Genomic DNA, 17,736 nt, shown 5'->3' with positions numbered 1-17,736 from the left:
TGAGAAGTAGAGGTTATATTAATTATAAAATGATATGAACTGGGTTTCAAGTGGTATCAATGCTTGCAAAGTATTATGAATGTGGGTGAAATAAACCAAATTGCAAAATGATATGGAAAACATTGCAAAGCTGCACAGCATTTTAGCTGTTGCTCAAAACAAAGCTTAGCAATATCTGAGACAGAAAGCAATATTTTACTGTACATTGTAGACAAGATAGATCTTTGCTACTACATAAAGAATCAGGTAGGTTTTTTTGAACACGTATGTTGTGCAAGTAAGAGGAAACATCCTGCTTATTTATGCCTGACTAAAAATTGTTTAAAAGCACCATTTCACTGCACTTGACACTTCATCTGTCATTTAATGTGTTTTCCCTTTGAATGTTTGTAGATTCGGGTAATCCTTTAAGCAAGATCCCTTTAACTATTAACATGACAGTCAGAAGCTCAAAAGAGTAAATTCATTTATGGTTGAATCTCCAAGGCCACAGCTTACATTTTTCAAATGTTATACAGAGGCTGAGTCAGACAACTCCCTGCCACATCTAGAGGGATAATGATTAAAGTCACAATGTATCTGCTTTGGCTACAGCCTATTGATGGTATGCAACTATTTTAAATACTCATATAGATGCTGTTAACTGACGTGATGATGTAGGCAATTGATACATTTAGCAAGTTATTTTTAGGCTTTTTGGGATTTCTCTGGAAAATTCCTGCGTTCTTAAAAATTCTACATAATATATAGAGATTTTTTAGGATTATTTTATGTTGTCATTGGAAAACAACACTGTAGTTTAAGGGAGGGATACATTATTCCCAGAGGAAATGGCTGGCTGTCAACCTACACTAGGAAATGGAAATATACTGTGTCAGGTAAATTGGGGAAATGCTATGATGTAAAATACTTCTGAACACTTTTCATGGGTATTGTTATAACCTTTAAAGATTTAACCTTCTAGAAGGGCAAATAACCAAAGGGTAAGAAAGAAAGAAAACTAATGCAATGAACAAAGCAAGTGGAGAAGTAACCAAAATTAAGTAGTGCAGGGACAGAACAAATATAAGATAATGCATCACAACTCCGCTTAAATGTCTGACAAGTGTCCCTGTTTTTTTTCAGGCAAAACTTCCTTCTTCAACCCAACTGTGCTGACATTATTTCTCTACCTTTTCTGAAGCAGAAGCACCACAGTTTGCCAGCTGGGTTTAGTAAAGGAGACGACTTGTCAGGGCACTTTTCCATGGCAAAAAAATGGAAATTTGGTTTGTCTTAACCATTAAAAATACTCTGTGTTCAGTTCACGTTGCCTTTTACAACATACCACTGCCCCTCACTGCAGCTCTAACAGACAACACTGAATTAGCAGGTTATCCTAGCCCATCAGTATTATGAACATTCACATTCAAAAGCTCAGCTAAGCAGTCACTATCAACACCTGAACTGGATTCAACAACAGACTGCCTTCTTGAACAACAGTATCTTCTTCTTTCTTAGGACAGACACTTCTCAATTGCTGATCTGCTATCAGGACTCACAAGATCTACTCCAGTGCCCATGCCAGCAATCAGGACTACTTATAGTCTTTACATAGATCCTGTTGTTTTAACAGAGGCTACACAAGGATGTGACGTTTTCAGCTTAAAAACTGCAATCTTTTTTCATCGGGGAGCCTATCCCAACATCAACTATCATTAAGTTTTGAGGGTGATACTAAAGACTATCTCATAAAAATTACAGATCTCTCTCACACACACAAAGAGAGAAAAAACTCTATAAGGAATCAAAGTATATTACAAACAGGATGACAGAATGGAGCTGGAGCTAAACAGGAACTGTGTTCTTGATGATAATGACTATTTGTCATCATTCGAGCTAGATCAATTGTAATGAGTTTGAAAGGAACAGAATGATACTCTGAAGAAGGATGAATGTTAGTACCCAAACAGCAAATATTACAACAGAATTGATGGACCAGTCCTAAAGAAAATCTGAGACAAAAAAAAAAAAAAAAAAAAGTAAACTGGGTGTTACTTCTGATGGATTTACTTGTAAAGTCTTTCAGAGGCCATACATGCTAGGACATATACTACACAGCCTGGAGCATTAAAATAATATCAATGAAAAACATCAGTTTGTGAAACTTTTCTGTGTTTGAAATTGAGGCCACAGGTAAGTATCAGACTTACTATATTCCTTTCAGGCATTGACACAGCTACTCCAGAATCTCACTGTGATGTGGTAGTTACTTTTCACAAAGGTGAAAAAATTCAGAAATTATTAACTCAAAAATTATGTGTCTACAGGGAAATTTCTTCCCAATCTGCAGGAGTTTAAAACTGACATATGGATTGAGGCATGAAGGTTTATATTCTTTCAACTGCAATGTAACTCTAAGAGTTCGCATTCTATCAGTTTTTAAGTCTTTTAGATCAGTGGCCTAAATGATATCCCCCAGGAAAGAGTTCCACAAGAAAACATTTATAGGATATAATTGTTCCTTTCGTCAGTCTGATTAAATTAGCCACCTTTTCACCTAGATGAAGATCTCTGTACCATGGTCAGTGAAGAAAAAGGAACAAATGACAGCTTATTTACATCTTCAGCACAATAGATAATCAAAAAAGGCCTTCAATGAGAGTAAAGAAATCAAGTACTTGATATGACAAAGCCTAGTAGACGTGGCAAAGAAGCTTAGAATTTCTTAAGGAATACATAATTCTTAGAACTAGCTGCACTTGATATCCAAAACACAAGTTATTACTTACATTTGGTGATTAGTAGGTTAGTGAGAAATTGGTACAAAAGTATTCCATTCACCTCTAATTCAACTAAATTAATTCTAAAACATTTCAGGAGTGCTTCTGATGAGCTCAAATAAGTGGCTCTACTGACAATCAAAGGGTTGACTGAGATGTCAGCATTCATCTCAGCATTCATCTCAGCATTTTTTTCTTTAGCATTTGAGTGTACTGAATACAAAAAAATCACAACAGAACACACAAGCATCACAACCATTCTCCTAGACATTCCTTGATCAACTGTTCAGGAGCCTCCCTTCCATAATAAAAACACTGTTCTGGATGTGGTTTACTTGCACTAGCAGATTGAAATTGAAAGCAAGCGAAATGGTGAGAAAAACTTCAGATTACAGAAAGAATAAAAAAGTGTAGCAAAGCCAAGCTATCAAGAAAGAAACAAATAGAAATAAAGTGGGTAGTAACTTTGACCTAGAGTTTTCATTTTCCTGCATTTTCATTGGACTATCATAGCAAGGTAATAAATTTCATTATAGAGATTTGTGGAGAAGGAGTTTTTAAAAGTGAAATAAAGGAGATTTAATGGCAAATTTTAAAGGAGTTGTAAGTAGCGGAGGAAATTTACAGAAAGTTATCTGATAAATCCAGTGGTATTTAAGAAGCAAAGATCCAAATACAGCACACATTTGAAACAGATTTCACATACTAAAAAATAAGCATCCTCCACATAGTTTGACATGTTGAGACCTGTAATTTCACTTGTTAAGAACCCGAAGCTGGAAAATTGTTGGCATGGTACTCTCCTGATAGCAGCGTTACCAGATGCTAGATATGTTTATCATTTGCCTTGCTATAAAGTAATGAGATTTAATAAACAAAATCAATTTATCCAAACCTAAAACAAGGGATGAGATTTGAAAAAAAGAAGACAAAATTATGTGGTGGAGATGCTATGCCATTGTATGTTGAACACTACTCTTTCAAGTCTCTCATCTGGAACAAATACTGTTACATAAAGACTTAAGCAATGAGAAACTGCATAATGAAAACGTCCACGATCCATTTTCTTGCTGTAAAACAAAGTAGGCTTTTGTTTGTTCCTTTTTGTTTATCTTTTTTTGTTTGTTTGAATAAAAGACCAGATTTGTCATGACTATCAGGGATTGACATAGAGGAAAGTCAAGAGGCCAAACACATTGCAAAGCAGAAGCAGAACATACACCAGTCAAACACCTTGCCCAGTTCAGGACAGGTAGGCAGCGCTGCTTTTGTCCTAAGGACAGCAGGCTGATGGTAAACTGATGAGAGGTATTCAGCCTGCTTCTTTGTTTGATCATTTAATTTTCCTTGGGAAGTAAAAAGCACTTTACCAATGCCAGAAGACATGTTTTATTAAGACTTCATAATTCCTTAGAGTCTCTGTAGGACTCAGTTCTGCCAAGCACCAAAAACATCCACTTGTTGAGGCTTGAGAGCCAAATTTAATACCTTCTTCAGTGAGAAACCTAGTGTTAGCTTCAAGCAACACCATAGTTTTGGAAGTTCTAAGACAATTTAGAACTTCTTGACCCCAGTGATTCACCCATGGGGAAAAAAACCAAACATTCTCAGTAATCTTCAGCACTAGGCTGCATTGTCACTTGCAGAATTCTGCACCAATCTGGAGTCTAAAGTCTTTAGGATAACTGCAACAGCTCTAAATAGCTTAGGTAGAAGTGTTCCACAACCAACAGAATTGAGGTGAGTCAGTTCAGATTAATAAAATGTGAATCTTGAAACAGTCTGAATAGCCTTTATCAAACTCTGCATCTACAAGATAGACAGATTTACAGGAAAAGGACACTCACAACTTTGGCATGTTTTGGTGAGAGCAAATATTATTATCTATGGTTACCAAATGGAATAAAAATTAATTCTGGTCATAATTCTCCCCATTCTGTACATTGCAAAGTGAAATTTGTTTTTAATTTGCATTACAATATACCAGTGTTCTCTTTTACAAATTTAATATTAAATTTAAACCACAAACTGCAAATACTACAAAGAAAACTAAGCTGATACAAAAAGCAACATTATTTGTGTTTAATAAATTTTCATTAAACTCTGTGCTACCAAAAAAACCAAACCCCAACATAAGACAAAAAACAAACAAACAAACAAACTCCCTGAATAATCTAAGCAACATCACTCTCCTTGTTTCTCTAAATGCATTTTCAGAAGACAGCTGATGTTGTTATCTCCACGACAGATAAAATTAATAGAGCTAATGACAACAGAAGCCAATAACTTCAAATACTAGATTTGGTTGAAAAAGCTTTACACCAGGAAATTGATCTGGGAAAGTTCAGGCACTGTAAATGATCAGTTCAGTCCTGCAGAAAGCAACTAGATAAGGAAGTTTGAGGGTTAGGAAATAATCACAGAAAATGTGATTAGAACCCTAATCATTTGAAGAAATTTTGTGCCAAATATGTGGGTTGCCTCAAACTGGTGATCAAAGTACCATCTATATATTTATTACCTGAACCTGTACGCAGTCCAGGGAAATGGATATAAGGATTTTAAAAAATTCATTTGCATGACATTTCTTCTGATTGCAATTATTCTGTATGTTCTTTCTCTCTCCCACCTGTAGGTGGCCACCATAAGCTACACTTATCAAATAACTCATTAGCAGGGTTTTCAATACTGTCATATCCAGATAATTAGCAATTTATTTAAATAACCAATTTCTGTGGAAATAATTGCCATGGAATGCCCTGAACCTACTTTTTATAAACTATAATAAAAGTGTTAAGATAATCCCTGACATTTGCAAATGCCATTAGTTCACCTTTCCTTTTGATAGTGCTGTGGCATTATGTTTAAACAATTACCCGATAAGGCAGCAGTTTAATGAAACAGTGTAGCAGGCATATTCTTCAGAACGGCCAGTGAATGCATTTACGTAGGTTGCTCTGAAAATAGTGCCTCCTATTTATTTCCATGGAATTTACAAAAGATGTAATGGGAACAGTAACACTATTTGGCAAAGCAAATTCTCAGCTACAAAACACTCCTTCTCAATATAGTCACCACTGTAAGCTATGCTTTTTCACCACTGATGAACAAGAGTCTGCATACTGCACTCATTAAAGTCCACATGGCCATTCAGAACATGGCTTGCCTTTCGCATTGCTGTCACCACTGCTGAAACATACCACCCACCACTTCACTGTGCCCACATCCACTGTTTGGTCTCTGTAAACATTCAGCAATAGCCAATGTATTCATTGGGTGCCAATGGTATATATATATATATACACCATATATATATATATAAATTTTATATATATATATATATATATATATTTTTTTTTTTTTTTTCAATGGGTGCCATTTTTTTCCATATGGAGGAATTAAATTACACACCTTTGTTGCATACACACCTCCACATCAGGCATCATTTTGTCAGACTGTCCTTCTGCTGCCATCTGTCATATCACATCAAAAATATAATGGAATACTGGTGGGAAGGTTCAGTCTCTACTGCCATACCACCATCATCTGCCTCTGATGTTATAGGCCAATATCATAAAACAGGAGGTATTACATCTGGAGCAGCCTTTATCACAGAAGACAATCCCATGAATAGACATTTAGAAGGAAAGATGATCCACAATGAGGTCCCAAAACAGGGCACTCAATATTCAGTGCACTAAAAAGTACAGGATATGCACAAACAGCAAACTCATGATGAGCCTTGACAAAGCTTTGATGGTACATAGCCCAGTATTTATGACTCAGCTTACAACAAGGAGAAGAGTCCTTTCACTGATCTTTATGTCTTTCACAGGCTATTCAGTCCATTGTTACTTACACATTGTCACTGGCCAACATCAGTAATAATAATGGAAAATTTATTCTGGCTCTGGATATTATCCATCAGAAATTTTATGTATTTAAAAAAAAGACCATCTGAGATGTTAGTGATGTTATGGCACAACAGTAAGCTCCATCTTCAAATTAACAGCCGCCTGAGATTTCATTTTGTTGATATTTTTTGAAGGTTGGTACACCAACAGCTCCAAATCAACAACAAAGGTTCTGGTGGCCATAAGAAAGCCAGGATTTCACCATTTCTTATGTCACTGTCAACTCTGACTCTAGCAACCATGCTGAATGACTGCACATTATTAGTTCTTGTTGGCATATCATGACTATATATAACATTTATGCACTGGAATGGTGCATATTTTCTCTGATAATTATTTCCCCTCCTTTCTTTTATTTTCCTTTTTAAATTTTATTTTAATTATTCTTTTTATATTTTTTAAAATAATTTCAATATTTCAACGCTTATTTGCTTCTGTTTGGAATATCCTAATAATAGTAATAATAAAAGTACTGCTGATGACTGAGTTGTAACTCCCAACATAACACAATGAAAAAGACGTGAATCAGACCAGCATCAAAAGGGGCTGGACCATCTAAGGAATACTCTCAAGACCATTGCAACCATCACAGTAGCACAAAGAAGTTCCTGATAAATTCTGCTGAAAGACATGCTTCCCTGCAGCACACAGTAAGATCTCCAGCCCAGATCTCCCAGTGCAGAGGTAATTGTGTTTAACTCAGAGTCTAGTGGAAGTGTTTGTGGCTGTTTACCCAGAAGCTTAGAGATTTGTTCAAAGGCACCGTTGTCCCTGTCAGCCTCAGAAGCAGCAGTGCCTTTGTTTGAGACAGCTTTAACCTCCTCAACAAACAACTACAGTGGTCAGCATGACCCTGGTGCTAGGAAGCAGGATGTGTGTGTGTCCAAATGCCTGCATGGGTACTTCAGTGCATACAAAACTCAGGTCATACAAAGGCAATGTAGTGTTTCTGAGTAAGGACATACTGGCAGAGTGGCAACTGACTGCTGAGCTGGATGCTGAGACTTATTTTAAAAATAATGGCATTACTGAAAAAGGCAGTATGACCTTTGCAGCTTATTTACAAAACCTGAAGCATACCTTGTACTGTTCAATACCCATTGGTCCAGAAAGCCCCTTACAGCAAAGAAAGCAGAATGTATGTAAGTATAGCAAACTAAAGAAACTAAGAATGCAGAAAGCTTAAATGAGTATTTCCTTCCCTCTTCACATAACCCAATGTCATGCATATCTCCTCATGAGGTTTATGTATTTTATTTCATCCAGTTGGTACTACCAAGTAACATGTAATTATATGTGTGAATGTATTTGTATCAATTTATATGCTCAATATACACATAAAATATATTAAGAAAACCACACTGCATGGGACAAACAAAAGTTTTGTTAAACATGCTACTTCAGTTTAGCTGAAAACACTATTTGCAGGTGTAATAGCATGTGTCTATGTAAACATCTGCCATATTATTATTACATATCTACATAATCTATGTGAAGATATGTATATATATACATGCACACTCAGTAGATATATTTCCATATTCACATATACATAAAACAGTGGATGACACGTCCCCTGATAAAACCTGTTATTTCAACACTTCAAGTGAAAAGTGTTAAAATAAATGGCTCATCACATACAATGTGTTAAAATAAATGTTTATTTCAGCACTGTGTGTATCATAGCCATTTATTTCAACACCTCCCATTTCTCAAGACTCACGCAACTGAAAGTAGGAGAGCTGATAGTTATAGCTACAGTAATTGAAGCACACAGCCTTAGTCACCTACTTGCCATAGGTTGAGTAGGAAGTTATCTGACACTTTTTTTTCTGCTGATAAAAAAGTGAAACTACCTACCTTGACTGTTCATGGGGATCTGCATGTGTCTGCAAGCAGGTGGGGTACATCATCATTTAGAAAGAAAAACAGCCACATCAGAGTCTGCTGAGATATGCGGAAAGCAAGCTGCTGCTATCAGGGTAGTGTTTGGAAAGTAAGGGAAACGTGGTACCTTTTGGCAATTTCACTTTGCTGCTTTTGAGTTTGGCACAAAGTGGCCTGGACAGATAAAGAGTCAGGCGAACAAGAATGAAAACCAGAGCAGTTCGTAATGAATGCTGATAGTGATATGATTTTTGGTGATCAAATTATGAGGAAGGAGAAAACAGCTGACAATAGTTTCTTGGAAGGATTCTCCAGGTCTCAAGATTTGCCTTATTCATTTTAATACATAATCTGCAAGATCTGGGGCAAATGCTTTCCAACTTTAGCTAGTTTATAAAGTGCAGATATAGTCATTGCAAACTTCATGATAATGTGTTATAGAGATCAGCATGTCAACTTGTTCCTACAAGCTGAGCTTGGACACTACATTTATGTTGGTGTTAAAGTGACGCTACTTTCTTTCTCTGCCTTATTCTGGGGAGGAAAGCAAAAGAAACTCACATTCCCTAGCAGCTTCCACTGGAGCTGGAGGGCACTATGCTTTTATGGATCAGTTTCAGAAGAGACACATCTAGAGTGAAGGTGGAAAAATGTTAATTCTTGAGCAACACGCACAAATACTCCATAAGCTACCAGTCCCCTAAGCATGTTATTTACAGTTAACTTGCTGCAATGTTTCCTTACAACTTTCCTCCTTTCAATTACACAAAAAGCACGATTAGAGATTGCCTTGGCCCAAGCAAGACAGTGTGGCCTTTAGAAGATAAACACTCGGTGTGGGGGTTGGGTTCTCACTTTTTTTTCTGTTGTACATTTCTTTCACTGAAATTGCAGATCTGTGCAGAGCACAAACCCACAAACTAGCAAAAACTTAGTGAAGACTTTGCAACCAGCACACCCTGTCAGAAGACTGCTTTGCATCCAAGCAACGAACAAATGAGACCAAAGTTCCATCAACTCACAATTAAAGCGACTGCCTCATGTCAAGACACCCCGCAGTGCTAGTTGCTTATATTCAGACAACTCTCTTCCTGTGAAGTTATGTTTCTCCAGAGTCATATTTGGCAGATAAAGCACACTATAATCATTCAATAGGAGAACAGTGTACAATGCAATGGAAATTCTGTAGAATTAAATAAGTAAATAAATATGGTTTTTTTGTTGGTTATTTTTTTTTTTTTTTTTACTCTTTCACTTTCTTCAGAAGTGATTCATTCCAGAAAAAGGAGGTATCATCACTTCTTTGAAGGCACTGTAGGTTATGAAATTGGCCCTCAGAAGCTGGCAACGTGTAATAAAAGTGCTTTATTCCTAAACATCAATCAGTTTCAAGCATGGCAGTTGCTCACAGAATGGTAATAATGGAAATATTCAGCTAATAACTACTGTAGACATTAAAATACTCTGACAGATGTGAAGTACTCGTTACACAACCAACACTTTCTTATAATTACAGTTTTATAACTAGGTACATAAGTTTCTAAATATTTAGTTCCTTACAATTCTGTATTTTTGTAATGAAATTTGCATGACAATACCTCATTTTCTGTAGAAGAAAAGGGCCCTCCACCCCCACAGAGTGGCAATATCTTGGCATTAGCTGAGACCTTGGCTGCACATGGTTGACAGTTGTAAAGAAAAACTTTTTCTTCCATTCCTTCTTTTTAATAACCTTCACAGTTACAACGGGTTTCATGCCACTACTCTAGTGGAGAGTGTACAGTGAGCTGAACAGCTAATGTCTTAATGGAAAGCAAAATAACAGCATGCCCGTGCTGTGTAAACCATCCGTGGTGTAAAGGAAGCACAGACCTTATTTGCAGAGGCCTTTACTAGCTCTGGATATATTATCAAGGGTTAGTAATTAAAACATGTTTATATCAGTCCTGCCTTTGTACCAGCCATGCAACTTAGTGCCGATTTCAAGATGAAATTACACACCTGCATCTTAATACTGCTTTCTGCATTAATAAAAAATAACAGCATTAATAGGCTTAAACACTCATTTGTTTTATGTATTCAGAGCAACATAAGGGGATGCTAGGGAATTTAGTGTGTTGCTCTGTCAGATCATTTTAATTGTTATCCAATGAGGGCAGCTCAGAGGGTGAGTAAGGGACTTAATTTATGTACTTACTCATCCCCCTGGCTTCCACTGAAGAAAAATGATAGTAACACAGCCCTAAACTGCATTCACTGGCCTTCAGTGATCAAAGTAAAGGTCAATTAACGAAAAGCTAGGGGCCCACGTGAGTTTGTTAATTTTAAATACTGCTCAGATCACACATGGCTGCTCCCAAACAAACAAACAAAGCAGCAATATTTGGCACTTATGCTGTGCCTTTTAGTAGAGAATATCAAAATATCATACAAAGTTATAATGCTTTTATCTCAGAAGAGAAAAGAACAGGAGGAGACCTGGAGAGGAAGTGAGTGTGAGAGAAGTAATTTCATCTGGACAGAAGAGGTGGCGTGCAGTCCTCCTGGTTACAAATCCCTTGTACCAGGTCATCATATTGCACTTTTTTTTTTCTTTTCTAAAATTGTTGGTAATTTAAGGGGTACTATTTTGTATATAACCTCTTTAAATCAACTCAAGCAGACTGCTCTTAGAACTAAATTGCGTACCAATGTCCCAGTCCTAGACCTTGGTACGTTATTCTGTGCATTTTCATGGGAGAATTTTTATGCCCAATCAAAATACAACCTCAAACTCTGAAGTCTATCTGCTCACAGAAGAATGCAGGATTGTTGTTGACTTGTATGTCCCATAGAGAGTTGTGTCCCCCTTCCTTCCTGTTTTCTTTTTAATCTAAAATAAAACATACCTGAACATTGATTCACTCTGTGGGTAATATCTTTGGGTAAAATTGGCTTTCTTCCTTGACCTTCTTGGTGATGCAGAATTATTAGGAATTCTTAAGGTTATTTTAAACAATCAATATAGACATGATAATGAAGAGATTCCATTTGCATGGGCTATCACTAACATAATGCCGAGCGTGGAGTGCTCAAAGAGAAAGACTCACAAAAGCATAAATGTTCCACAGGAAATTCTAACACATCTGCTCAGCACTGAAAAGCCAGCATTTTAGTCCAAAGCACTAGAAAGCATAGACAAGTGCATTTTTGGAATCAAAACAAATGCTGCTAATTTAAGAAAATACTATGAAGCACACAAAGACTGTACAATGCCATATGTTGCACAATGCATCTAGTAATCAATTTAGTCCACATGCCAAATTTACTAGAAGCCCAAACAGGTTTAAGTTCTTTAGTCAGAAATTCAAAAAGTAAACCAGAAACATTATAAACATGCTGCATTTACCACTGGGGGGAAGCGGGGAGGGAGGGGAAGTGGATTTTTCGTTTCAGTTACATAATACAAATAAAAATTAATCTCCTAAATTATATCCCATAATGAATACATGCCCAAGCTTCACTTTTGATCAACAGTTTTCACAGTCTCGCAGTTTTAGGACATGGTCTGTTACCCAGCATTAAAGATAAATGTGATTTTTAAATTATTTTACATTCAGTGTTTGTTTCTGTTGTGGAGGTTTGAAGTCATGGAGGTTTTATGTTGTCTTTTGTGATTCCATTCACAATACATTACTGAAGATGTCAGCAAACACAGATGTACAAGAAACCTTGCATGTGTTGCTGTTCTAAATCAAATGTGAATCCACACTTACAGTATTAACAGTGGAAACCCGCAGTATAAGTGGACACTATAACCTACAAAGCCAAAACAAATGGAGCAGGGTAATAGTTTTCAGATTTGGGTTACTGTGTCAATGCAAAGACTTGAGCTGTGCTACCTCACCAAGCCAGGTCTTGCTTGCCAGAGCATGCTTGTCAATATTTAGCACTTAGGGAGCGTGTTACAAGCCTTTACAAAAACTAGCTTAAATACAAAATACTATAGCAGCTGCTGTGATCCTTTTCCTAACACTGAGATTAAACTGCTGAAATTTGTTTTGAGCATTTTAAACTGGAAAATGTGTGCCATATACCTACTGTAACAAGAATATGAGAAAAGGCATTAAGGGATTGCAATACTGTTATTAGGGTTTATTAAAATACTGAAAAACACCAGATGCTTTACATTAGCTGACTGAAAGATATTTTAATGTTAAGCACACAAGTATCACTTTCTCTGGTGACATCAGATTATAAAATGGAGTATGTTAAAACCAGAAAATCTGTATTTTTAGGAAAAAGGTGCAATCTGCACCAAAAAAACTGAATAATGAACTTGCCTAAAAGAATGCAAGCCCAACTATCTAAGGCATTTGATAGGACTATCTAAATTAGAAATATAAAAACCTCAAGAAGTCCATGGAGGAAGAAAGAACCCCAGCCCTGAGAATGCCCATCTCCTCCATAGGGACAAGGCAGAAGAGTAAGAGCAACCTCCCAGACCCATGCCTATTTCCCAGGCTAAATGGTGAATGAAGGTGTAAGCAATCTCTTCATTTGTTCAATAACTTTGACTGTATCAAGTAGCCGGCACTCTTAAAATAACTCTTAGGGAACCACCAGCTCCTTCTTGGAAGTCTGAATTCTTCAAATCCCATTGTTTGTGACTTCTGAAGAAGCTCCTTAATTTAAAAGAAAAAGCAGCTGATTCATAAATAGCATCATCTGGTAACACCTTCCCTGAAAGTGCTCCTACAAAAACAGAACTTATCAGGGACTAGAATGAGAAGATTTATCTCAGTACTTGCGATTAAAATCCAAACAGCTCTTGAATGGGCATATATTCAAAAATCAGATAAACACTGCCAAAGCTGGTGTATTCAGTACATTGGCATCTGATTGAATATTAATGGTGTAAGCATAACAATAAGTGACAGGGAGTAATATAAGCTCAGCCCAGCCAAAACGAGGACTAGAGTAATCATACATACTTTTGTCAAACAGTATGTCACTCAGGAGGGCCATGAAACATATATAAATGGCCAGACACAACCATAACACAGTTAACTACATCCTCATTGGCAGGCCTGCTTGCAAAACAAATGACAGCTTTCTCTTCATTCTGAGCTGTCAGAAACAAAGTTCTTTGTAGCATAAACCTTACCTCTGTGCTGAGTCAGGTGTGACACCACAAGTTTACTGCCAGACCCCACTGGCACTGAAAACACCTTCCCTGCACACCTACCACATTTGCACCATGGATCTGGGCATCTCATTCTGAAACAGCGTGCACTGCACTCAACAGTTCTCATTCAGCTCTCACTTTAAATAACGGAGGCTAACTTGCTCATTTGGAGCATTCTTTGGGATTTAAAAGGGACTTAGCAAAGATGGTCATATATTACATGTTAATGCGGAAGATATTTGCAATTATCTGGCAACACAGATATTGTAAATTGTTCATAAATCGGAAAAACAAATTACTACAGCAGACTTCCTGAGAGGTGAAATAATGCCCACTGAAATACAAAGCGAGGTTCTATTCAGTTAAACATATCTGCTATAATTTGTCTTCTGCATTTTATATGTGAGGTTGACATTAGGATTTATTCATCATTGGAGTAGGACACTAAAAATACAAAATATTTGTAGGATCTAGATGAGTAAAGATATATTCACCATGGTGAATTCATCATAAATCATAGCTAACCAGCACTGTGAAGGTTTCCCCTACATGGACGCAGAACAGCAGCAATAACCATTAAGTATGTCCTTTTGGCACAGCTGGATGTAAAGCAAAACCCTGGGTTTAGTCGTTCCAAAGATCTACTACCCTTCCTCAAAATCCCTCGTATCTGATTGTCAGAATAGCCTGCAACTGGATTAACCTAAGCAAGTGCAGTTTCATATCACTGAAACCTTCTCTTCAAGACATTTCCTGATTCAATTCTAAACCTCATCACTCCACAGTTTTGTAGGTAGAGAGAATAATGGGAACTCCAACACCCTATTTACTAGGCTGAGGTCCATTCTCTGAAAGCAGATATGCCTTTCTGTTGTATGAAAGACTTTAAGAGTTGTATTGCATGCAACCAGAGTCTCTGGACCTTGTTCGAGATCCATTTGGGAATTAAAATACATTTTGACTTCACTGTGATTATCCATGAAGAGAGGTGAGAAAGATCAGACTGAGAGAGCTGCTGAGACTTACTAGTAAACAAACTCAGTAGTGAGGGCTTTCCTATTTTTATCATTTTAATTATTGTGTGAAATCATTAATGTTTGTGTTAGAATAAACTTAAAAGTACTTAAATGACAAGTATTTTTCCAATAAATAATTCATTAGACTCTTTAAAAGATTATACTTAAATAACTTTCAATATGAATTGCATTTTTTATGAGAGAAATGCGCTTATTTTCTGTTTTCAATGCTGTGATCTCCTTAAAATACAACGTGAAAATACCCAGAGAGATATTTTGTGAGCAGTTGCTTAAAATTGGAAGAGGTGAACATAAGAGGAAGAGATAACATTCTCTTTTACACCTGGCAGACACAGAAAGACAATCAACCAGCACTGACAAAGACTATTCCAATGAGCTCAGTCTTGATGTTAGTAGTCCTCACTGGGTCATAGCGTGCATGCATTACATTCATCTCTACCCATTACTGCAAACAAGTTTAAATTCACGCATCTGTACTATCAGCATGCTTTAAAATGCTTTCATTTTTCTCTTAATTCATCTATTCACTTCCACTCTTTGTTAATCAGACTATGTCTAAATGGCTAACTGCACAAACATCCTTTGCTTAACCATAATTATATGAATTTTTCCAATCCTTTCCAGTTGCATCTAGTTGCTTGCAGAATAAAACCACAAGCTCTTTCATGCATGCTTGGACAAGCTAGGCCATAGTTTTTCTCTATTTTTTATCCCCACCATATTACATCCAAGTAAAACGTACAGATTTATCTGAATCATCATCTGCATGAGCCTTTGGTAACCATCAGTAAGATCTGAAATCTGAAATCCTAATGGTTATCTATTCATAAAAACAAACAAAAACCCCCACAAAACACTTTCTTTTGGGAAAAGAATTGTTTCACCTGGAAATATTACATACAAGCTTTAATGTAAATGGCAAATCCTGTGTGTTCAACAGCAGTTGTTTTAAGATTAATGAAATTACAGGCTATTAAAGCAGCAGAATATACCCGGTTACATTTTAGAACACCATACCAGCAACAGTTAATGATGATTTGATGGTTTTCTAGGAGTTTTGAACAAATACTGGCTTTTAGTCTGAGAGCAATGCTGGACATTTCTGTCTGATGCTTGGGGATTCAGCCAACTAACAGATACATTTGGTGAAGAATCTCATTCTAGTCATGCCCTCCCTTCCTAATTTCCCTTTTCACTGTTTTGTCGTCTTTGCCTGTTCCTCAGGGAACTGAGTGATTGATAGCCTAATCCAATGACTGTATTACAGCTGCCTCAACTTGGACTCTTTTCCTTATCATTAGCAGTTAGCCTATGGTTAAATTCACAGCTCACTGCTTGGTACAGCCCCTGAGATTTAAGGGTCTGGCCTTTAGAAAATATTTAACATAAAATTGAAATCTTGACATACTGAGAATTCAGTTCTCTGCAAGGCTTCTTTAATTAATCCAATGTACTGTACCATTGTTCTATATGAGACTGTGACATGGTGAACTGTTACCGAAGCTCACAGAGATGTGTAATTCTAAATTAAACACCCACTTACATGTACCTACACTGCATTTGTTTCCCAAGTACACGTGCATGAATGTGAAAATTTAAATGCAATTTATAACAATAACAAAACACAAACCAATTACATTTCAGGAGTAAAAGACTTTTCATTCATTTCAAGCTTGGAATGAGAGATTTTTGAAGTAAGAGAAGAAAACATGGCTTTGTTTAAAACCTTTGTGTAAAGACCCAGGCTTCATTCTTCTTCAGGACTCATTTAATCTTTTGGCAAATGAAATCAATTATGATCATTTTTAATCAACTACAAACAACACCTGTGCTAGAAGTGTAAAGTGTTTTCTTTATGGGAAAGAAATTGGCTCAAAAATACTAAATGCAGAGAAAACATGCTTAGTTCTCTGACCCTATCTGGAAAATAATACTTATTTATAAATAGCTATGGAAGGATGTAGACCTTGATCTATGCTGTAAACCTTTGCCCTACTTCCAGTCAGTCAATGAGCTGCAAGCTTCTATGAAAATGGCAGCTGAGTCCCAGATGAAAAATTATGCATCTCATAAACTGCTATTCTGCTGAAATGTCAAGCAATGGCAGGGCTGTACCTCAAACTCAGCACTTGGCATTTTCCTTCTGTCTGCTTTGTTGCCATGAAGCAAACATGAACAGTGAGGATTTGTGTAGGGCAGGTAGCAGGCGAGCTCCCTGTCAAAAATCTATTATTAGGGCTCTGATCTCTTCTGCACAGACCAGTGATGGCAGAACGCTAAGAGAAATCAGGCTGCTGCAAGGACACCACAGAAAACAGAGGACTCTTTATGAATACTGACATAATATATGCAAATAAGGGCTTTTAATGGCTGAGCTACATTTAAAAGAAATAATAAACCAAAATTAAAATTGTACTATGATGTATACTTGTTTTTTTGTTCCCATCCAAATGGTTTTATAAATATATGTTAATATAAATAGCATTTAACTCTCGGTAAATATTTACACTAAACAGAAGTGCATATGCACATACATATTTAGTTTTATTTCCAATGATGGGTAGCTTTTGATTCTCTTGTAGTGACCAAAATCAACAGAGCAGTCACTGAGAGAATTGTTATTATGACAGTGAATACTCTTGGTTGTTGTTTTTTTCCCCCACTTTTCTTTTAAAATGCAGCTATTATTACTATATTATTAAATTTACCTTTCAGTATGAATCATACCTTTCAGATTATAATATATGCTCCTATTAATAATGCCAATTATTCATACAATGTATATATTTTAATTTATGAAATAAGACCTGATAATAATTCCCTTAAAAGTCACAAATGCTGTCTGGTAGTATTTTTTTGTGTGCGAGCGTTTTGGTTTATTTATTTATTTTTTTTTTAAGAGACAGCTTTGCTAACACACTTCAAAAGTAACTGAAATTAACCACCTCTGCTGATTTTCAACAATTATA

The 17,736-nt window shown here is 36.4% G+C and overlaps 1 protein-coding gene across 1 annotated transcript in view; it reads right to left on the bottom strand.

The window, feature by feature from the left end:
- Positions 1-17,736, bottom strand: part of DPYD (dihydropyrimidine dehydrogenase) — a 308,967-nt gene that overhangs the window by 62,373 nt on the left and 228,858 nt on the right. The window lies entirely within an intron of this gene.

Source organism: Coturnix japonica, chromosome 11 (assembly GCF_054131305.1).
Source record: "Coturnix japonica strain WE chromosome 11, WE-NBRP24, whole genome shotgun sequence".
NCBI classification, from domain to species: domain Eukaryota; kingdom Metazoa; phylum Chordata; class Aves; order Galliformes; family Phasianidae; genus Coturnix; species Coturnix japonica.
The sequence above is the reverse complement of the archived record's forward strand: the minus strand, read 5'-3'. Positions and strand labels throughout refer to the sequence as shown.